Here is a 23,465-nt window from a genome sequence, read left to right on the forward strand (position 1 = left end):
ATCTCTCACCTGAGCAATAATCACAGTAAAATCATTCCTTGCTGACAGCTCTCTTCAGGGCTTGACTCATATTCCTGCTGGGAACAGGGGAGGGGTGACGGCAGGGGAGCTGGATACTGGGATCTCCCTGTAGCAAATTTCACAAGGGGATCGGTGGGTTCCACACATAAGGTCAAATCCTCCTCTCTCTAGCATTAAAGGCAAAGCTCTCTTTTATTTCAACAGTGCAGGGTCAGGCCTAGAGAGAGAAGAATAGGGTGATGCTCAACCAAGTTGTGCTCAAGAAGGAGATGTAGCAATCTGCATGGAATTTGGAGGGAGGAGCACAGGTTGCAGGAGGGAAGGGGTCGGCCGAGGCACCAGGCAATCAGTCTGTGTGCACATGGCTTGAATGCCAGCTGCCATGGAAGCATCTCTGTGAATAGTTTTCTTAACAAAGCTCCAGTTTAGTTTTATAAACTTGCAGTCCTCTCATAATATTACACAGTACACAGTTCATGAAGCAGGAGATTCCAGGGACAGTGAAAGCCCTGGTATACTCATCCCATCCTGCCTCTGCCCAGCTCCACTGCACAAGAATTATCCAGATGTTCACAACTGGAATTTGCATGCCTCCTGGTTTAGGACCTAATCCAAACTTTATTGAAGTCAGTGGAAAGATTCCTATTGGCTTAGATGAGCTTTACATTAGGCACATGGAGATACTTTTTCAAAAGAGCTGTGATGGGCTAGATTTCAGGTGCTGGGTGTGACTCTGGCAGACCAGGTGCCAACGCATGCCGAGGTCCCAGGCCTTACTGAACATTGACAAATGCATAGCTGGAAACCAGTCTGGTTCACCTGTGTGTTAGTACATTTAAAGTAGATATTAGTGTTACAAGAATGTGTTTAGACTTTATGGAATGCTTGTAGCATGCTGCATGTATTAATCCTACTTATATTATCTATATCCTATGCTAGAAGGTAATACTTACGCTAGAAGTAAAAAAATGTTTATTCTGAAACAATGTAACTCACCAAAGAAGAAAAAAAAACCTTCATCCAATGCAAAATTCTGGATTCCTACAGAAGGTGTTATCTCCTGCCCATCAGGAAGGACTACTGAATACAAATGGACCATTGTGGAACAAAGACTTTGTCAGTTGTTTCCCCCACACCCATGAAGAGGTTACCTGCAGAAGCACTCATCCCACCAGCTTGGACTCTAGGGAGGTGGAGATAAAAATCCCTGCCCAGAAGGAATTAAGGTCTTTTTATGATGTTTGGACTCTAGGGGGCAAAGATTCCTAAGCATAAGCGAGAGATTCCTAAACTGCTTGGCTTGGATTAGCCCCAAAGGACATAAACTCTTGGTTATTATAGAAGGTTCTATTACCTTTTGACCTTAAGATTGCACCTCATTTGTGTGTATGCTTACCCACTTCAACCTTGTAAATAACTCTCTTATTTCTTTTTCCTAGTTAATGAACCTGTAGTTAGTTTGTTACAGGATTGCCAGCAAGCATTGTCTTTGGTGTGAGATCTAGGGTGCAAAACTGACCTGGAGTAAGTGACCTGGGAGTAACCTGAATATTTTGTGATCTTTGGTGTAAAGTGACCATCTATTACAGAGTCAAGCTTGCCTGGGTGGCAAAATAGATCAGAATGCCCCAGGGGACTGTCTGTGACTCCATGTTAAGGCTGTATCATGCCTGAGGAGTTTAGATTTTAAGGCCAGAAGGGACCATCATCATCATCTAGTTTGACCTCCCTGCACATTGCAGGCCACAGACCCTCACCCACCCACTCCTGTAATAGACCCCTAACATCTGGCTGAGTTACTAAAGTCCTCAAATCATGATAAAGACTTCAAGTTACAGACAATCCACCACTGATTCTAGTTTAAACCAGCAAGTGATCCATACATTTGCTGTAGAGGAAGGCAAAAAACTACCAGGATCTCTGCCAATCTGACGTGGGAGAAAATTTCTTCCTGACGTCACATACGATCAGTTGAAACCTGAGCATGTGGGCAAGTTGCCTGACACCTGAGAAAGTATTCTCCACAGTAAATCAGAGCCCTCCCCATCTATTTCCCCGTCTCTGGCCATATTTGTTACCTGCTTTGTAAAATCTAAGTGTAGAACTCAGAGCCGGTTTGCGGTTTGTGCCCTGCTTCTTCACAGGCTGCCCTGAGGTTGGTATTCTTGCTCGTGAGCCACTCCAGCCAGCATGACACTTGGTACCCAAAGAAGGGCCCAGATTTTCAAAAGATCTCAGCACTCAAGGTACACCCAGAGTGCTGAGCCGCTGTGAAAATTCCAGCCCTGCAGAGCTAGAAAAGTCTCTGATATTCACAGATTCTAAGGCCAGAAGGGACCATTGTGATCCTCTCTGAGTTACTACAGAGAATTCTTTCCCAAGTGTCTGGCTCATGGGTCTTGCCCACATTCTCAGGGTCTAACTGATCACCAGATTTGGGGTCAGGAAGCGATTTTCTCCCGGGTAAGGTTGGCAGAGACCCTGGGTGTTTTTCATCTTCCTCTGCAGCATGGATCACTTGCAGGTTTAAACTAGTGTAAATGGCAGATTCTCTATAACTTGAACTCTTGAAATCATGATGTGAGGACTTCAGTAACTCAGCCAGAGGTTAGGGTCTATCACAGGAGTGGGTGGGTGAGGGCCTGTGGTTTGCAATGTGCGGAAGATCAGACTAGATGATCATGATGGTCCCTCCTGACATTAGAGTCTATGAGTGCATCCGGGGAGTGAGGTTTTCCCTATTGGCTTCTCCACAGCTGGGAATCTTCATGCTGATGCGTCTGCCTTTGAGACCTTCTGTGATCATTCTGCAGGATTGTAAACATTGACCTTTGAAACCCAGTCCAGTCCATTCCCCTCTGTGCTCTTCTTTCCAGAAGGGGGGAAAGAAAAGTCATCAAACAACAGGAGCAGAAGAAAGAAGCTTCCAAAGATTCTCTGGTCCCCACATGGGTAGGAGCCTAATTCAATCAGAGAGGCAAACCGCACCTGCCCCAGTTCATCTAAAACTCTTCAGATAGAAAAAACAACACCTTCTTCTAAGTGGAAATTAACTGAGTTTGTCGAATGGTTCTGACTGCATTAAACACACTCCAGGTCAGGGAAAGGGCAGAAATAAAGACAATAACATTTTTTTTATAATTGAAAAGCTTTTAGCAGAGCTAGCTGGAGCTTTTCATTTTTCTCTCCAATATTTTTTTTCACCCACTCTGCCTCTTTTAAAGGCACCTTCCCGTGAAAGGCCCTGATTGCTACATTTCCACAACCGTGCCAGATGTTCCTCTGAGACACTGATGTCACTGCAGCCCATGGATGGGGGGCATCGCCCTGAGATCCGCCAGCCCAATGCACCATGACAAATCTCTCCTAAAGCACAGCCTCTCAGCCTGGGGTGGGGGTCACGAACAGGTGTCAGGAGATCGTGACTACAATGATCTTCCTATATAGCTACAGGGGAGGAGGGTCCCAGCTAGAGAGGAGGGAGGGTGGCCCCTGCTGTGCAGATGGGAGTCCCAGTATGAAAAAGGTTTAGACCCATTATCTGAAAGGAACTACGAATTTGCAGAGGACTTCTGTACAGCATAGGTAGGGTTGAACATGCTGGGGTGTGATGGTGTACGCTAGAGCAATGACTTCGAAATAACCTACAAAAGGCACCTCCTTCCAATGTCCTATGGACAAGGGGAGGGGAAGTGGGTGAACTCTTAATTCTGAGGGGTATGCAGACCCTGGAAGACGAATTGGCCAAAGGGAGGGAGCCCGCTGGACTCTGGTTTTCTGCCCTCCCTCTGTTCCTAGGACCAGCCTGTGGGTACGATCCTTAGCGCAATAAATGTGACCTTCAAAGATAGACTTGTGGTGGGGGAGAGAATTACACTGAATTAAATGAAGTGACCCCAGGGACGACTTTGGCCCTGCAGGACCCAAAATACCATATGTGGTTTCTGCTTTGTCCCACTAGTTAGCTGTGACATGTGGGGTTGCAAGGTGGTAGAATGGTGCCGGGCTCTTAGGGTATGTCTACATTGCAGTTAGATACTCAGGGCTGGCCTGTGCCAGCTGACTCACGCTCGTGGGGCTCAGGCTAAGAGGCTGTTTAATGGCAGTGTAGACTTCCAGGCTCAGGCTGGATCCTGGGCTCTAGGACCCTGCAAGGTGGGAGGATCTCAGAACTCAGGCTGCAGACCAAACCGGGCAGTCTACACTGCAGTCAAACAGCCCCGCAGCCTGAGGCCCGTGAGCCCAAGACAGCTGGCACAGGCCAGCCGTGGGTTTTGAATTGCAGTGTCGACACACCCTTAGGAGCACAGTCCTACTTGAACCTAGATAGCAGGCCACAGAGGGGGTTCTATTATCGGAACTTTGCAGGGGAGGGCACTATGGAGAGGAAGCGTTACGGTTGTGGTGTGGAACTGACTCAAGAGGCATGCATTCAATACCTGGCTCTGAATGTCCTCATTATTTGTATTGTGGTAGCATCTAGGGGTATGTTTACACTGCACAGTAAGCCCAAGCTCTGACTCAGGTTTAAGCCCAATATCCCCTTATGTCCACACTCAGATCAGTCTAACTTGAGCTAAAAAGCCAGGGGGTGGGTCCAAGCCTAAGTATTACTGTGACTTGGGTCCAAGCCCTGACAATTTGCAGCGTGGATGCAGCTCAAGCCTCAGACTTGAGTGAGAAGGACCGTGCAGGGCAGTATGGACAGTTACGAGGCCTGGGTCCAGCACAGTTATGGGAGCTGGGTCCAGCACTTGAAAACCCAGGTTTACAGAGCAATGTGGACAGTCAATCTCAGGCTTGGAAACTACCAGGTCCACAAGCCCAGGTGCCCTAGACACAGATGCACAGTTCAGTGTAGACATACCCTAGAGGTCCCTGCTCCATTGTGCTAGGCATTGGATGGACACGTAGAAAAGAGATGGTCTCTGCTGCAAAGAACTACAATCTAAGTGTAAGTGTAACAGGTAGATACAGCAGACAGGGGAAGCACAAGGTAACACTGTGATCAGCACATCAAACAGTAGCACCTTGATTTTCAGCAAGTCTCTTAATGTCTCTGTGCCTCAGCTCGCCATCTGTAAAATGGGGATAATATTGCCACCCTTTGTCTAGCTTGCCTATTGAGAGTGTAAGGCAGGGTCGGGTCTGTTTCTTAGCCGGTGTGCGTATACCCTCTCAACAGATCATTATAATGACAAGAGGTGGGTGCAGCAGGGGGAGGCGAGGTTCCATCGATGCAGTGCAGGAGAGGAGCTGAGAGTGAGAAGGTTTCCGTGGACTGAAGCAGCCGCTGGTCAGCGAGCCGGGCTGTGGAGTTCATGCTGGAAGTGATACCATTTGAATCTGCCAGGGGGAAAGAATGAAGAATGCTCAGGCACTTTGTTTCCAACTCTAAGAATGATGTCCCTGCCACAGAAAATCAGTGAAAGAGGGTTCTTGTTTATTATTGTACACAAGGCTCTCTCACTCACTTTCACCCACACACCCCTTCTTTCTTTCTCTCCCTCTCCCCCTTCCCTCTATTCTTCTCTTTTCTTTGCATACCTGAGCTGTGTCTAATGGAGATGCATAAAAAATGCTTCCCTTCCATGAAATGCAATCCATCAACACACTCTTCTTATACATTGTGCAGAAATGAATCCATTTCGGCTGGGAAGGAAGATAAATCAATTTAAGTGGAAGGTTTTTGACAGTTTAATTCAAATTAAGTCCACTTTGTTCAAATTAGGGGGCGGGGGGAGAGAAGGGCTGGGGGGGGAACAGGACTACCAGAACTGTACAACAGCATTTCCTCAGACTAAACACATCTGAGGAGAGTTTTATTTCAAACAAGGGCATAATGAGAGGACACTAATTAATGTCCAATCAGTGAATGGTGAACGGCTTGCTTCTAAAGTCTGCTCTTCATTTTGCATGAGAGTTTTGCACGGCTCTGACTGGATTACAACTGTGCTAGACTATGTTGAGATGAGCACTCAGGAGGTGGGGAAGGAATGGAAATGAAAGTCTGACCTCTTTCTGTATTTTCAGCTGTCGGTATTTGCTGCAGTGGCCCACACTGAAATGCTGCCAGCGTTGAAAATTGCCATGTCCTGGATAGATCTTGCCTAGCATCCTGGAACAGCCATAGGACAAGAGCTCGTAAGAATTTTAGCCCAGGTTTTAGACAAGATCAAGTGTCTGAGAGGCATCATGTTGCAGGCCAAATTTTCATCAGGCCTGCATGAGCAAAATTTGCCAGGGCAACCATTTTGTGGGTGCAAATCCCCCAATTGCTCACACAAATCAGATAATTAGGTGCACTGTCACCCTTTCTGCATGGGGAAATGAAGACTTCTCATTTGAAAAATGGGTGTGCACCCTAAGAACTGCACGTAAGCCCCCTTTTATAGAGCACTCCTGCAACATGCTGACTTTCTGTGCACACACAAAAAAGTAACTGGCTGAAGATTTGGCTCTTTGCGTTTCAGTGGTTTGGACACATCTGGCTAAAGTGGATGAATTCAGTAAAGCTGGCAGTCTTTTATGTTAATCTTGATGTATCAATTCAGGGTTTTGCCATGATCTGGGTTAAAACAGACAGTATGCCCCAGATGTTTCAATAGCTGGAAACGCTGCATTTAAATGGCTGCTCTGCAAAACATTTTAAAAGTGAGTGACAGAGCTGGAAAGCAGCAGCTGCTTTTCACTTCATAACATAACATTTGGCATTGCAGCCAAATTGAGGGTTTCGTATTCATGGTGCAAAATGTAACGGAATTTCATCCAATCTGCAAATTCATCAGCACTTTCTGTGTTCAATTTGGCAAAAAAACCTTTAAATCATTTTTGTTAACAGTGTTGCAAAATGTCATTGACGAGGACCGGCTTTTAGAATTATCAGGGGGAACATTCACAGCTTTTTTCTTTCTTGCAAACAACCCCCTGTCCTCACCCCCAACAAAAGCAGGGAATGAAGAAAGGAAAAGAAAATCTTTTCGTTGTTTTCTAGACATGCATTTTTGTAAATGAATTTCATACTGGGGAAAGCCACTAGCTTGGCAGCCTTGAAAACTGAAGACTCCCATTCTCACAATAGGGTCTTGTCTACACAGGGACGCTCAGAAAAAAATAGTCTGAATTAACGAAAGGTGCGAATTGAAAGTGGATTACTTAAGCTGCATTAAGCCCCAGTGTAGACACTCGGAAGGCAGGTCTCCACATATAAAGCTACACCGGTACAGCTGCGCTGCTGTAGCACTTTAGTCAAGATGCTCCTACGCTGAGAGGAGAACTTCTCCTGTCGGCATAGTTAATCCATCACCTCAAGAGGCGGCAGCTATTTTGATAGGAGAAGCTCTACAGTGCATTCTACACTTCAGTATAACCGCATTGCTCAGGGGTTGTGTTTTTTCACACCCCTGAGCAATACAGTTGGGTTGACCTAACTTTTAGGTTTAGACCAGCCCTGAATTAAGACCACTTGAATTCTGAGTAAGTGTGTCCACACAGGGATTTAATATGGTTTAGCTAATCCACTTTCAAAATTAATTCAGATTAGTTTTCCTGAGTGTCCCCGTGTATACAGACTCTCGGGACTGCGGAGGTAGCAGCAATGCAGGTGTCGACCACCTTGCTCCGTTCATGAGACTCAGATCCAGATTTACAAAGTACACCAGCTATGGGCAGAACTGATCTGAGTGGTGTCCAGTTTAATAATTACTGGAGTAACTCAATCTCAGATATATAGTGTCAGACTCACTGGCCCATTTGTGGCTTTTGGCCTCTGCTGAGGCTGTCAAGCCCATTGGTGCCCCAAGTAGCAGTGGTCCACTAGAAATTTCCAGGAAATTTTCCATTTTCATCAAAAAAAGTCAGGTTTTGGAGGAAAAACCTGAAAGTTTTCAACAAAAAAAATTCCTGGCCCGGGGCAAGATAATCATTTCCCAACCAGCTCTAATAAAACCTTGGGCAGAGGGGAGACAGCTCGATAGATTGGCAGACAGCTCGACAGGAAGCAGCAGATGTATAGACATACAGAATATTGGTATCCTGGGAAGGTCTTGATTTTCCTGACCTTTGCAAATCCTTGTCTAGTCTTTTAACCCCCCCTCTGCCACTACAATATGTCCTTTGCATGTCACAACCTGTAGTGCCAGAGTCCTATTCACTGGCTACCATCAGCAGGTCAGGGGGCCGAGAAAGGATGGACCTTTGGACAGGACTTCAGCCTCACTTCCAAACAGCCGCAACGCATTCCCTGCACGGAGTCGCTACCCCCCTTTCAAATGAATTGATGGCCCTATAAATGGTGAATCGTTGTGTATCATAAAGAGCAGAACTGATCTGAGTGGTGTCCAGTTTAATAATTACTGGAGTAACTCAATCTCAGATATATAGTGTCAGCATCTGGCAGACCCTTGAAGACCTGCCTGGGGCATTCAGCAGACACACAGAGCATTTGATAGTGTTATGATCACCATCCCAGCCATGCACAAACCCCATACTGGTTCCAATTGCTTCTCAAAGCCTTAAAAACAGTGTGTTCACGTGTTTGGCATTTGTGTGTGTGTGTGTGTCTGGATTTGCAGAGGCAGAGTCACTGTTTGTTCTGGGCTATTCATACATGGAGACTCTCTGAGAGCTTGTCATCAGAGAACTCTGCATCTATATACAGGAAAATAGTCAATGGATAAGGGGCCAGTAGGCGACAATGAAGAATCTGTTGCATAGTTCCAGGGTTTGGTAGGACCAGTAACATTTTGTCATGCATTTCAAATGACTTCTTCTAACTTGTATTTTTACAACAGTTCTTAACAGGTCGATATCCAGCCTTCTAGCCTTGGGCTAAATCCTAAAGTCTTTACACAGGCAAAAATCCCATTGACCTCAATGAGTAAGAACAGAATACAAATGGAGCATGGACTCAGGATCTGGTGCCATATGCGGAACCACCCATCAACATCAGCGGATATTTCATGTATGGGATCGATGGCAGGAAATTAGGTTGAGCCTCTAGTGCAGAGCTGACTGCGAGCAAGGCAAGATAAGCAACCCCTTGAGGCCATATGTTTCATGAAGTCCTGGGCAGCTCATGGTGTGATCCCCTTTTTAACCTCTGACAATGGGGTTGACGAGAGAAGCAACTCCTGGCTTGATTCCACAACCTCCTACAGCTCTGGGACCAGAACAGCTCTTGGCCCCATTTTCCTCTCTGGAAAAAGTCCTGGAGATCAAGGCAACCCAGAGCTAGATCTTCAGCTAATTAGTTGGACAAGAGGGGGAAAATGGCCCAGATCTTGGGGTGCAACCAAGGAGCTCATGGCACAACTCAGGGTATGTGTGTAACCATAAAAATGGTTCTAAGTCATCTCTGTGCTCCCCATCCAGGCCTTGGTCTGGCCCCAGCATGAGCTAGAGCAGCCCGAGGGTTGCTCTAAATTAAACTATTTGCCAATAGCCTGAGGGGCCTTTCTGGCATCTAGCAATCAGCTGGGCATAAGGGCATAAGATCCAGCTGGCTGGATCTACAAGTTTATTCCTGATTCGCACCTTTGGAGCAGGTGGAACACAGGAGAGAATTGGATTCACACCCTTATTTCCTATCTGACTCCTTGGGACCAGGCTGTTCCTAGGAACCTGAAAATCTTAAGGCTGGCTCTACCCAAGTGGCTTTGAGTTTGATCACTCTCTTCAGTGCTATCACTGTGAAGCAGTCCCCAGCTCAACTGACAATGACATCTGCCAGAGGGGCCGGAGAAAAGAAAGCTATGAAGAGTCAAGAATGTCACCTGATGAGTGTGCCAGTCACACCTGCATCAGCATTTACAGTATAAATTTCCCTTTCCTAGGGGCTTAGTGAGAATGTCAAAATTTGCTCTGGTTTGAAATTCATCATGCAAGGCATTAGCCTTCGTGCAAGGCTGGGGATTTGTTATTCACAGCATTTCACTACAGACCTGAGGGATACACTGTAGAAGGGCGATCTCCCATTGGCAGATGCATTTTGTGCTTGCAGAATTTGCACCTGCATTCGTGTCTCTGCAGTTGAGTTACAGGTGATTCGAATCTGTATCACTAACTACTTGGCTGAAGGTGAAAATCAGGCAACTAGCAGCCCAGGGCCATGATTCCCCTATCACATCAGTTTTACACCATTGCTACCCCATTGATTTGAGTAGAATTATTTCTGATTTGTGTTGGTGTCCGTGCTATCAGAATCAGGTCCAAGGACTCCCATTTATACCCAGAGCTCATTCTGCGTTGGGGGGAGGGGGGGAGCACAAATTGCAACTTCAACAAGATCAGCCCCTTTGAAAATGTACCCCACTATGGCCGAAACATCACCTTAAGCTGCTCTCTTCTGTGAGAAAAGGATGGTTTTTATGCTACAATAACTCAACACCGACATTTTTTAAATTGAAGCATTAATGCTCCTTAGCACACCATTTGGGCTAATATTTTACAGAGTGGATACATTTCAAAGGAGAGTTATTTCTTTTAGAAAATGTTGTTTTCCCTATTTATCTGTATGGTCTTCTGAGGACCAGCATGTTATGAATGACCAAGCTGTTTGTATCTGTGCATGGATCTTTGTGCTGGAAGAATGAAGAGCAGTAGCCGGTATCTGTTGTGAATACATTCAGAGGATTCTGTTTTATTTCCATGTATTCAATCTTTGATCTTTAGAATCCATAAATCTTAATAAAAATAAAATTAGAAGGAAAAGAAATATGGTCTACTAGTTGTGCATGATTTGTCTAACTAAGCTGCACGAGGATTTTGAGTAGGCAGATTTACATGCGTCGCTATATCGGAAGCTAAGCACATGCGTAACTTTAAGCATGTGAGTAATCTCACTGAAGTCAATCTTGCAAGTCACTGGAAAAAACATGAAGTCTGTACTCAGGCAAATTCCCATCGAATTCACTGCACGTTTGCCAGAGTACAGACTGATTTCATGATCTGGCCACCTAAGCATGCAGAATTCCAACGACTTCAGTGGAAGTCACCCCCACTATAAGGATGAGTTTAGCAAATAGGTAGCGATATTAACATTGCAGAGCACTTGCTGGGCCAGATCCTCAGCTGACTTAAATGGACTCTATGTAGCCACAATGATGTACACTAGCTGAGGATGCAGCTTAAGGGCCAGGGAGAATCCCATACAATTGTATGGTGGTCCAGGCAGTGAGATAGATTCTCATGGCTGGCCTTATCTCAGGCCAGAAATCCACTGATTTTCAAAGAGCCACAACACATGTGCGCAGTAGAACTCCAAGTGGCCACATGGTTAATCATTTAAATGATATGCACTCTCAAAATTAATGTGTGCACCAAAATATGTCACCTTGTCAAAGATACATTGGATGCCTGTAGGGCACCGTTAGATGGTTGGAAAGTGAGGGGCTGAAGATTTCCATTGGGACTGTTTTTCATGGTGTAAGGATTGCTGAGAAAATTAATGTGAAACATTAAAAATGTTCCTTTTTAAAAGAGAATCCATTTTTTAGCCACAATGAGACACTTCAGGTGGTGTGGCAGCTTTGAGTAATGCATATTGGAGGTATTTAACTTCACCTCATGCCTCACTATTCCCCAGGGCACACATTAATCAGTGCTGCTAGGCAGTTTGTCATGTCCTTTTGCTCAAATAATATCCATGCCTAAATACAAGAAATTCATGCACCTGGAAGTCAATGCGGGATTTGCCTGCATTAGGACAGCAGTATTGTAGGAAGTCTAAAGGATTACCATTGTCTTCCATGGGCTTTGAATTGGGATGGGGAATACAACATGAGACAGGATGCATGTTTAAATGAATACATATATGTTAAAAAAATCTACATTTATGCTGAGCAAGGATCATCCTGTAGACATTTATGAGTGAAGAGTAACATCATGGGCACAGTCAGCTTGGTGAACTAATTGCCAGTGGATGTTGTGAGGGCCAAAATTATGACGGGGTTCAAAAAAGAATTAGATCAGTTCATGGAGGGTAGGTCCACCAATGGCTATTAGCTGAGATGGTCAGGGATGCAACCCCATTCTCTGGGCATACCTAGCCTCCAAACCTAGGAGTGGACGACAGGGGAAGGATCACTCAATGATTGCCATGTTCTGTTCATTCCCTTTGAAGGCACCTGGCATTGACCACTGTCAGAAGACAGGATACTGGGCTAGATGGACCGTTGGTCTGACCCGGTATGGCTGTTCTCATGTTCTTAAGACGAGTCAACAGAAAAGGCCATGGTTTTGTCCCTTCACCACTGAGCACAAGACAATGATAACACCCTTTGAGTCTCCTGTCAGACAACAAAGGGTTTATCATGTGTGAATGTAAAGTTGCTCTTTTAAAAGTCCTAGTGGACATCAGCTAGTCAAACGTCTCCCCTCCCTGTGTTGTTTGGACATTTATTCTGAAGAGACCACCTCTAGGGCAGGCAGGGAAGCTTGTTTTCTGTGCTCAGTATTTGGTCTTGCTGTTTCTGACAAGGTGACTGGTTAGCATCAAAGTGTGTTGATGAGTTTGTGTGGTGGATATTTGTCTGCAAGGAGCTTGACTAGAGGCATAATCCAGCACCCACTGGGAAAAAAACATTTGACTTGACTGGGTATTAGGCTGGAAACTAACAGTGGGAATGCCTGTCATATGGGCCACAGAGCAGCCTCTTGATGGTGGGGATTTTCAGTCACCTTTTGGACTTGAATCTGATCTGGAAGCCTGGCAGTGAATTTCTCTGTGACCCATTTCCAATCCTGTGAGCCATTCAACTCCCCCTCCTCCTCAAGTCAAAAGTTTTCTCAAACTTATTAAATAAAACAAACACCACGGCCTGCCAAACCCTACTGGACCTGCTGGCCTTCCAGTGTCTGAAGTAACTGGCAGACCTGCCAAAAATGACCTTCTTTCAACAACATCTCTCTTTTTTTTCGAGGTGGGGGGTGGGGTGGGTGGAAAACTGTAAAGATCAAGGCACAGCTGCACGTAGTACCTAATTAAACAAGTGTAAGAAAGCAGAGAAAGGTCAGGTTGTCAAAAATCATTGCTGTATCTTTACTGGATTGTATTTAGAGACTGATTGCAGCAAAGAAAATAACTCAATAAAAAGCATGAGATTGGAATAACAAACCGACTCCTGGGGCAGGTTAGTTTCTAAAACACAAAAGGCTAAGGTTGGAGATAAAAACCAAGGGAAACAAACACTGGAAATGAAAGAAGAAGTGCGTGCAAAGAGTAAAGCAAATGGATGACATTAATATGGAAAAGAGGGTCGAGCAAGAAATTCAAACAGGAAGCTTGGCAGAAACTGGAGGATGGATACGCGCAGACACGAGGAGATAAAAGGGGAGAAACTGAACAAACAAATTAAAGAGTGAAAAGAAAGGGGGTAAAGTGTAAGGAAACAAAATCTGTGATCTCAAAGAGCAATCAGGAGGAGTCAGGGAAATGAATTCCGGGCAGGAGCTGAGAAGGTTTTAATTACCTGCTCTGATTCTGAGATCCCTGTGCCTCTAAGAATGCACAGCCAGTTCTCAATGCCAAGAGGTCCTATGGGGGTCTTTCCCCTTCCCTTTGCTCACAACCAATGTTGAGGCTTCTCTAGATACACCACCCCACCGAAATAAAGGGTCTGCACACCTCAAGCCACCTTGACTTTCTCCTTGTAACTTACCAACTCCACTCTTGTATTCCCCTTCAGCTAGCTAGGCATTGCAAGGATTCCAGACAGTGGTAAATCAGTTATGGAGGGTAAGTTTTGGTTAGGATCCCTCTAAACTTTTCACTCAGTGTCTCAGAGGAACGGTGATGATTTTGTGGGTAGACTTGCGAGACTGTTGGGAGGGGAGGTCATTGGTACTTTCTGGGCATTGCTCAGCGAGACTGGAGCGTTGAATAAAAAACACCCACTCAGGGAAGAAAGAAAGAAGAAGAAATAAAAACCAACACACAACTATATTACTCAGTGCGCTACGCTTCAATAGCAGCCTAAACAAGAAAACAAAATTAGAGGGGTTTTGGATGCTCTCTGTTATTAAACATGTCTCTTCATTTGTTCTGCCAGGGACCGTCTCCAACCATTTGTTCCTGGTAGTTATGTTTGCCTTCCTATGACACCATTTAAATTTTTTATAAAGCCTGTTATAATAGCATCTGTAGACTGGATGAGGCAGTAAGGGGGTGGGGGAGTGTTTTTCTCATACCGATAGATGAGAATTTCCCCCCTTTCATTCCCCAAAAGAAATTTTGAAAACGACACAACAAATTGACAAATACATCTGAATAGTGTACCACGGCAAGTATAATTGCAATTTGTTGCAATTTCTCCTCCAAATTCCACCCTGACACAGTTGATTTATTTTGCAAATCAGTGCATCTGGAGTGTGTACTGTGCCATATTATGGGCCTTTGATACAGAACCTTTGTTTTATAACAGGGAAAATAATTAGCTTTCGGACAAGCTTGGGCTGTGATGTCAGACGCGATCCAGGGTTGCTGAAAAAAGTTATTAGCGCTGATCTAATGAAGGCTCTCTGGCAAAGCTCTGCCTCTCTCCTAATTTGTCTCTTTGGGATTTTGGTGAAATTAAAAAAATGAGGTAAGTGCGAAAAATATTAAAAAGAAGATCTGGATTTGTAAAGCATAACCCCCAGTAACATTGCTGATGGGACCTGCTGACAGTTAAGAGAAACAGAACAAGAGACATTACTTTCTTCACAGTACAAACAGCACTTCCTTTGGTTAGTTCTGAGCAATTGTCTGGGCTTTTTGTTTTTTCCTTCTCCTTAATTAACTTTTTTTCCCCTCATCCCCTTCTTGAATTTCAAAGCTCTCATTGGCAAGTCTTGAAATGATCAATTATCAGCAGTGTCAGCTTTCCTCCGAGTGCCTTCAGCAGAGCCTTTATTGGAGAGTGTCACATACACTACAAGGGACAGAGTCTCCTCTGATTTTCCCGGGTGGAAGTTGGGAGTAACTCCGCGGAAGTCAATGAAGTTGCACCACTATAGAATTGGTGTGAGCCAGAGGAGAATCAGAACCGCTTTTCTCCCCTGGAACTCTGGGTCCCTGAAAGGATTGTGCTGCATGGTAGTAAATATTGTGGGAAGATATGGAGGGGGGTGAATTAAAAGTGCCTGGCTGAGTCTATGGAGGGTTCGATTTCACCCAGGAGGATTGGCTGAATGCAGATCTCTCTGAGTTTTGAATGTCCGAGGCACAATCTAATTTCTCTATGTAGTCAACCAGTTGAAATTTGCAAAATATGGCCCCTACTGGGAATGCGGCTGAGTTTATCTGATTAGCAACTGTTCCGTGGCAGGCTTTTGCGAGCACTTAGTCTCTGCTCTAAACAGGATCATCACCAGCTGGTTATTTTTTACTGTTATTAGGTTAGAAAATATCACGGAGGTATACAGCAGTAATCACGAAGCTGTGATGCCAGGGAAAAAAAATAATCACGTTAAATTGACCTTCATGAATAAAGAGTGAGGTTCCATTTTGCCTCATTTCTGTTCATTTTAAAACCAGCATTAGCTTTTCTGGCACATAATTTTTCATTGTTTGCTGAGCGCGCCTCGATTAGAATGATTCACTGTCTTTAATCCTAGTGATTATGGTCCATTTCAATTACACAATGTGCTATACAGTTTGTTGCATTGCTCTCCTGCTGTCCCCTGTTGCATCTTCCTTTGGGTGAAGAGGAAGGGGAGAGGGAATTGGCTGGGGACATGATCTTCCCCCCCAAAACCAAACCAAAATCACTAGCAACTTTCATTCTGATTTTTTACATCGGTATACAAAGAGTTTCAAGTATGGATTAAGTAGCCGTCTCGACTCAGCCACTTGAGATGCTGTCTTTTCGGTAGCCTGTCTTGGGTATGTACTTAAAAAGAGAAAGCGGCCGTAGTCAATGAATCCAGTGTGCTCTGAGCGTACAGTTTGGATTAAGGTAGGATTTAGGAGATTTGTACAAGTGCCAGATTGAGGGTTGTTCCCTGGCTATTCAGTTGCGCTGTTGAGCCACGGCATTCAGAGCAGAGCAGCAAACATTATAATGCTCAGCTGTCTTTGTGTGTGTTTAGAATTTCGACAGCATCTACAGCATCTGTAGTCGGTCAGCTGCCCAATTAAGCTTAAAGGACTCGTTTTTACGGGAGCGGGGAACTCTGGAGCCTGTTGGCTGCTGCTCTTGGGTCATGAGTCCTTGCGGACTGTGTAGCGGGTGCTGTAGAAAGCTGCAGGAGCCCAGGGCCGCTGTGAGAAGAGGCTATACAGAAATGCAGTTAAGGTGAATACCTTTTAAGACCAGAAGGGTCCACTGTGATCATCTAGTCTGACCTCCAGTTTACTGCAGGTAATAGGACTTCCCTGGATTAATTCCTGCTTCAGGGTTAAAGGCCTGATTCTCATTTCCGCTCTGCCCCATTCAGCTGTGACAAAGAAGGGTGGAGGAATGTAGGGGGCGTGGCAGAGCTCCGTTCTGCGGTGCTGGCATAAGATAAAGCAGTCTAGAGGCTACCCTAACTCACACCAGGGCCATCGGACACAGAATTACCAGCTCCCTGGTTCCTCCCTGCCTTGTGGATGAGGGGTGGGGGAAATCAATTCCTGTATGTATAGGGCCCGTTCCTGTGTTATTGCAGTCAATGGGAGCTCCCAGAAGATGGAGTTAAAAAAACACCAACAAACCCATGAACATAGTCATTGCCAGAATGGATGGGACACAAGGTCCATGAAGTCTAGTACCCTCTCTACAGCAATGGCCAGTACCAGATGCAGCAGAGGAAGGCCAAAGAACCCAGCAGTAGGTAGGTGTGGGATAACCTGCCCCCTACAGTAGGTCTCATCCTATAATTAGAGATTGTCTTAAACTCTAAGCATGAGGACTTGCTGGTTCCGCTAGGGATTCAAATCCAAGTTCTTCTCTGAGTAAAACAGATGTAATAGCTGCCACACTTAGGCTTTTACCACCACTAAGGCCCCTGATTCTATGATAGTGTCAGGAGAACACTGCTCTCTATGCCAGGATGGAGGCGGGGGGAGGAAAGACGCCATAAGAATGCTGTGTATTTCCTGGTGTTTGACACTCTCTTGCAATCCTCTAAACTTTAAATATATCGGCTGTGTTTGTTTGGGTTTTTTTTTAAATAAAACTTTGCAGCACCTTAGCCCTGGGAGACGTTTGCGATCTAATATCTGGAACTATTCTTGGATAAGAAGAAATGGATTTTCAGCTGGCATAAATCCACTTTGCTTCACTGAACTCAATGTTACTATATCAGTTTATACCACCTGAGGACCTGGCCCTACAATCTTAACACAAATGACTATATAAACAGACAGAACCTTGGTTGTGTCCTTTATGATGGAGCCATTTGCATTTGAAACATTATCACAGAGCATTGTCCGTCCTTCTCCTACTCATCAGGGCATGAGAAATTTTAGAAACAGGCAAGTCTGTCCTGGTCATATAAAACCCATCTGCTCATCTTTTAATGTAGTTCAACTTTTGCATATGCCCAAGGAAATTGGATGTTGGAAGCTGGGTTTAACAGATTTATTAGGCATTTATAAGGATTGAAAAGCTTTTTTAATAGTAATAAATGAGTTATTAACTAGTTATAGGTGACTATTAAAGTATGGCTGAAATCAGAAAAGAGACTGTATAAAATGGTATTTTCTTATTCCACTAATCTTCTCCCTTGGCCAATTTGTGCTCCGATGTACCTTGATGTAAATCCAGAGTAATTCTATTGACTTAATGGAATTACTCTTGATTTCCATTGGAGTACCAGCATCGTAATTTGGCTCTTTGTATCATAGCTGATTACTTCACTGAAGAAAACAAATGGTTACTGCTCTTAGCACCACACAGCCAATAAAGTTGTGGGAGAGAGATAGACAGAGATGGGCTGCCTTGTGCATCATCAATAAAATCATCAATTAGTTTCTAATTGCAGAATCTTTATTACTGAGGATGGTGTAACAGGCAAAAGGCCCAGTTCGATTAGCATGTTCTAGATGGAGTTTGCAACACCGGCTCTTAGGGAAAAAAACAACAATGCATTTGGCTTGTAAATAGTAGCCAAAAGTCAGAGAAGAAATACGAAAGCCCACAATACCAGTTTTATGGTCTCTGATTCTCACAATTGATTGGGTTGGTTGCTTACATACCATGTAGATAGGTGCCTTAAAATGCCATAGATGGATACAGAGATCTGTAACTGACATCTCTTGGGTTATTAGCAGGGTTTGAATCTTGAATCTTTGGGGCTAAAAACATGAGTGCCTGCATCGCTGGAGCTAAAGGAATGACTCCATCAGTTGGCAGCTCTTCTCTTATACAGACCAGCCCTAGAGGGACACACAGACCTACACTATGCTATTGTGGGTTGCAGATAGAATATAAAGCTATTACTGAACTTCAAGGGTACAGCACAAAGGCATGGCAGGAGAAAATCCTCATACAGAAACATCGATCTAAGAACATAAGAATGGCCAGGCCAGATCAGGCCAATGGTCCATCTAGCCCAGTATCCTGTCTTCCAACAATGGCCAATACCAGATGATTTAGAGAGAATGAACAGAACAGGGCAATTATCAAGTTATCTATACCCAGTAGTCCAGTCCTGGCTTCTGGCAGTCAGAGCTTTAGGGACACCCAGAGCATTGGGTTGCACACCTGACCATCTTGACAGTGATGGACCAATCCTCCATGGACGTATCTAATTCTTTTTTTAACCTAGTTATATTTTTGGTCTTCACAACATCCCCAGGCAACAAGTTCCACAGGGAGACTGTGTGGTGTGTGAAGTACTTCCTTATGTTTGTTTTAAACCTGCTGCCTCTTAATTTCATTGCGTGACCCCCTAGCTCTTGTGTTATGTGATGGGATAAATGACACTTCCCTATTCACTTTCTCCACCCCGTTCATGATTTTATAGACCTCTATGATATCCTCCCCTAGTCGTCTCTTTTCTAAGATGTACAGCCCCAGTCTTTTTAATCTCTCCTCATATGGAAGCTGTTCCATGCCCCTCATCATTTTTGTTGCCCTTGTTGTATCTTTTCTAATTCTAATCTGTTTTTTTTTAAAGATGGGATGACCAGAACTGTATGCAGTGTTCAAGGTGTGGGTTTGCCATAGATTTATATAGTGGCATTATAATATAATCTCTCCCTTTCCTAATGGTTCCTAACATTCTGTTAGCTTTTTTGATAGCTACTGCACATTTAGTAGATATTTTCTGAGAAGTATCCATGATGACTCCAAGATCTCTTTCTTGCGTGGTGATAGCTAATTTAGACATCATCATTTTGTATGTGTAGTTGGGATTATGTTTTCCAATGTGCATTATTTTGTATTTAGCAACACTGAATTTCATCTGCCCTGTTGTTGCCCAGTCACCAGTCTTGTGAGATCCTTTTGTAACTCTTCACAGACTGCCTGGGACTTGAGTAGTTTTGTATCATCTGCAAACTTTGCTACCTCACTGTTTACCCCCTTTTCCAGATCATTTGTGAATATGTTGAACTGTTCTGGTCGCAGTATAGATCCTTGGAGAACCCCGCTATTTACCATTCTCCGTTACAAAAACTGACTGTTTATTCCTATCCTTTGTTTTTTTATCTTTTAACCACTTACTGATCCGTGAGAGGACTTTCCCTCTTATCCCATGACTGCTTACTTTGCTTAAGAGCCTTCGCTGTAGGATCTTGCCAAAGGCTTTCTGAAAGTCCAAGTACTCTACATCCCCTGGATCACCCTTGTGTGATCAACATGCTTGTTGATACCCTTAAACCATTCTAATAGAGTAGTGAGGCATGATTTTCTTTTACAAAAGCCATGTTGACTGTTTCTCAACATATTGTGTTCATCTAGGTATCTGATAATTCTGTTCTTCACTATTCTTTCAACCAATTTGCCTAGTACTGAAGTAAGGCTTACAGACCTGTAATTGCCAGAATTGCCTCTAAAGACTTTTTAAAAAAATTGATGTTACATTAGGTATCCTCCAGGCATCTGATGTAGAGTCTGATTTGAGCGATAGGTTACATACATAACCCACAGTTAGTAGTTTTACAACTTCATATTTGAGTTTCCTTCAGAACTCTTGGGCGAATACCGTCTTGGCCTGGTGACTTATTACTGTTTAATTTATCAATATGTTCCAAAGCCTTCTCTATTGACACCTCAATCTGGGCAGTTCCTCAGATTTGTCACCTAAAAAGAGTGGCTCAGGTGAGGGAATCTTGCTCACATCCTCTGCGGTGAAGATTGATGCAAAGAAGTCATTTAGCTTGTTTGCAATGGCCTTGTCTTTCCTTGAGTGCTTCTTAGCACCTTGATCCTCAAGTGGCCCCACTGAGTTTTCGATGGGCTTCCTGCTTCTGGTGTACTTACAAAAATGTTAGTTTTTGTGTCTTTTGCTAGTTACTCAATAAATTATTTTTTGGCCATAGTGACATGATTTGGTCCTCTTATTTTTTTTTAATTTGGAGTATATACTTAGTTTAAGCTTCTTTTATGGTGTTTTTAAATAGTTTCTGTCCAGCTTGCAGACATTTCACTCTTTTGACTGTTCCTATGAGTTTCCATTTAATTAGCTTCCTCTTTTTTCTGTAGTTCCCCCTTCTGCAGTTAAACACTACTGTGGTGCATTTCTTTGGTATAATTTAAATATATTATGGTGACTGTCACAGAGCAGTTGAGCTATGTTCACCTCTTGGACCAGCCTTAAGGGCTGGAACCTTCTTTTTGTTATATGTTTGTACAGTACCTAACGCAGTGGGGCCATGATCTTTCACTGAAGTCTCCTGATGCTACCACAAAACAAACAATAATAATAAATATGAGATTGGTCCTACTTTTGCATTTACATTTTTAAAAAAAGCCAGAGTAGTTTTAGGGGCAGGCTCTAAAGCCAAAATGCAAACTAGGAAATTAGACTATAATACTTTCATATGAGACAACTCGTGAGACTGGGAGAGAGCGACATGAAAGGAGACAAAGATTATGAATGGAAACTAATAAATGTTGGTTTTGAATGAGTTCTTCATCTCAATAGCAGAGAAAAGAAACCTGCAGTTATGACTAGGAATGGCTTGCTGTTTCTGATCTATGATCAAATCTCAGTAAAACACATTAGGACACTTCTGTGGAGATGACGCTAAGGATGTTGGCAAATAGCACTATGTACAATTAGCAAAACTGCCTCTGATGTCAGCAGAACTCATGCTTTGCAGAGGGATGTCTGTGTGCTGTAGCATCATCGAGCAATTTCCTAGAACTGGGATTGTCTGTCAGAAAAGAAAGAAAGAAAGAAAGAAAGAAAGAAAAAGCAGTGGATGGGGGAGGGAAAAAACCCACCAGCTCTCATTGAAATCTGTTTTCATCTTGTGAAAAATATCTTAATTTTCACTTATATTCCATGCCTGTAGCTAAGGGCTATTAAAACTAATAAAAGTAAATCATTTGTGACAGATCTTAGAAAACAGTTTCTGCAATGCACCGTGCTCTCAAACGCTCATTAGAAATAGTGGTTTTCTTTTCGGAAGAATGCTTGCTGAATGCTTAAAACGTGTTCCTTCTAACTTTTGACAACTAGCACAGGCTACAGGGAGCTTTGAAGCAAATGTTTGACATAAAAAAGATGGTCTGATGCTATATCAAATAAGATTGGGGAGGAAGCATCAAAGCAGAAAGCATTAGGTTGAAATGCCGTTGGAGGAAGGAAAAATCAACACATTCATTTCTGATTTTACATTTCCTGGCATCAGTATAAACAAGTGATTTGCATTTGCTGAGGACTCTGGATCTAAGTCTTAACAAATTAGCACTAAACAAAACCTCCTCCTCCACATCCCTTCTGAACATACAGGGGGACGACCAAATGGAATACATGCTACACCCACAAGTGCTATTCAAGAAGAGAGTCAGGTACCTCTTCCCATGGGATGACACCTGCTACTCCAGTGCAGCATCCATCCAGACTGGCATCCCCTTATGTCTTGTAGATGGTGGCCTGCTCTGATCCACATCCTAGCTAGGAAATAGCTTGCATTAAAGACTGTGTAAAAAGCAAGGATGGCAGGCTCAGCACTTGGCATCACTCCTTAGTGAGTTAGTCAGATAAATGCTTCATTTATCTTACATGGCATTTTAGTTAAATAAACTTTGAAGTACATTATGTATCCATCTGCACTGATCTAACGAGAGGGGCATGGTCTTCCAGTCTAATGTAGATGCCAAGCACTGCCACTGAAATGCTGGATTATTTTTAAAGTGTACAAACGTCCATTGGATGCCACCAAGGCATGCTTTGCCCTGGAAGGTAATTTACATTAGGGTTGGTCACACCAGTCTGGATTAAAAAACAAAACAAAACAAAAAAAACAAGTTTGAACCTCTGTCTTAAAATTTGTGTTTGTCACATGCTCCTGCACTTACTTCTGGGCTGTGGGTCAGAATCTGAAATTGTGAAATGCTACCAGGGTGGCTGACCCTTGGCGTATTTCCAGCTTGATGGATAGCAGGAAGAACCCCCAACATTTCTGACATAATGTGCTCTTGTGAGCCTTCCAGATGAGCTGTGCAGATCCAAGAGGATTTTTCAGCTATAGCTATGATAAGTTTCCAATATGTTGGTGTGGCCTTGCACTCTATATGTTTATGGAAATATGCTTATGAGTGTAAATATGACATAAATGGAATATGTTTTATGCTAGATATGCCATGTAACATATCTTTGCAAAGGTTATGTTCTACTGAATATATTAATCCTATTTGTATGCATGTATCATTTTTATATCTGAAGTTATGAGCGTTGGCTCTATGCTTGTATTTGAAGTGTTTGCTGTAGGAAACATATAAGGGAGGTTTGGCCAACATATTGTGAAGGGACTATTCAAGTAATTGGAAGTACTTAACTAACAATGGACTTTGGGGAGACGCCAATCCACATCTGAGCTTTCCTGGGAATGTTCAAACTAACATGTAAACAATGGCGTCGGCCTGCAAAAAACTGAATTATTCATGGACATGTGACTTGCCCAGGTGGCTACAAACTCCATCTTGTTGCTGTGATTTTGCACAGAAGAACAAAGGGGTTTCTGCCCACAAGAAAGAGAATATAAAAGGCCCTGGAAGCCTCTCCATTGTGATCTTCAGCTGGCTCAAGAGATGTCCTCTCCACCCCAAAGAGATGCCTGAAAGAAACTGGAACAAAGGACTGTAACTAGGGAGGTGTGAGTGTTTGATGGACCCAGGCCATAGACTACAACATTGGTCTGAAAAGGATTGTACCTGAGATAACATCTAGGGTGAGAAGTTAGTATTTGTAACTAGATCCTTAGTGTATTAAGACAGGTTTCAGAGTAGCAGCCGTGTTAGTCTGTATTCGCAAAAAGAAAAGGAGTACTTGTGGCACCTTAGAACTAACAAATTTATTTGAGCATA

General features: G+C 43.6%; 1 long non-coding RNA gene across 1 annotated transcript in view; it reads left to right on the forward strand.

The window, feature by feature from the left end:
* LOC141999888 (uncharacterized) overlaps positions 1-8,997 on the forward strand; it is a 98,771-nt gene extending 89,774 nt beyond the window's left edge. The window contains exons 2-3 of the long non-coding RNA XR_012642106.1: positions 6,055-6,165; positions 8,814-8,997. This is a non-coding gene — a long non-coding RNA (uncharacterized LOC141999888). The remainder of the gene's footprint in view (positions 1-6,054; positions 6,166-8,813) is intronic.
* Positions 8,998-23,465: the final 14,468 nt, after the last annotated feature.

The sequence above is a fragment of the Natator depressus genome, chromosome 16 (assembly GCF_965152275.1).
Source record: "Natator depressus isolate rNatDep1 chromosome 16, rNatDep2.hap1, whole genome shotgun sequence".
NCBI lineage: Eukaryota > Metazoa > Chordata > Testudines > Cheloniidae > Natator > Natator depressus.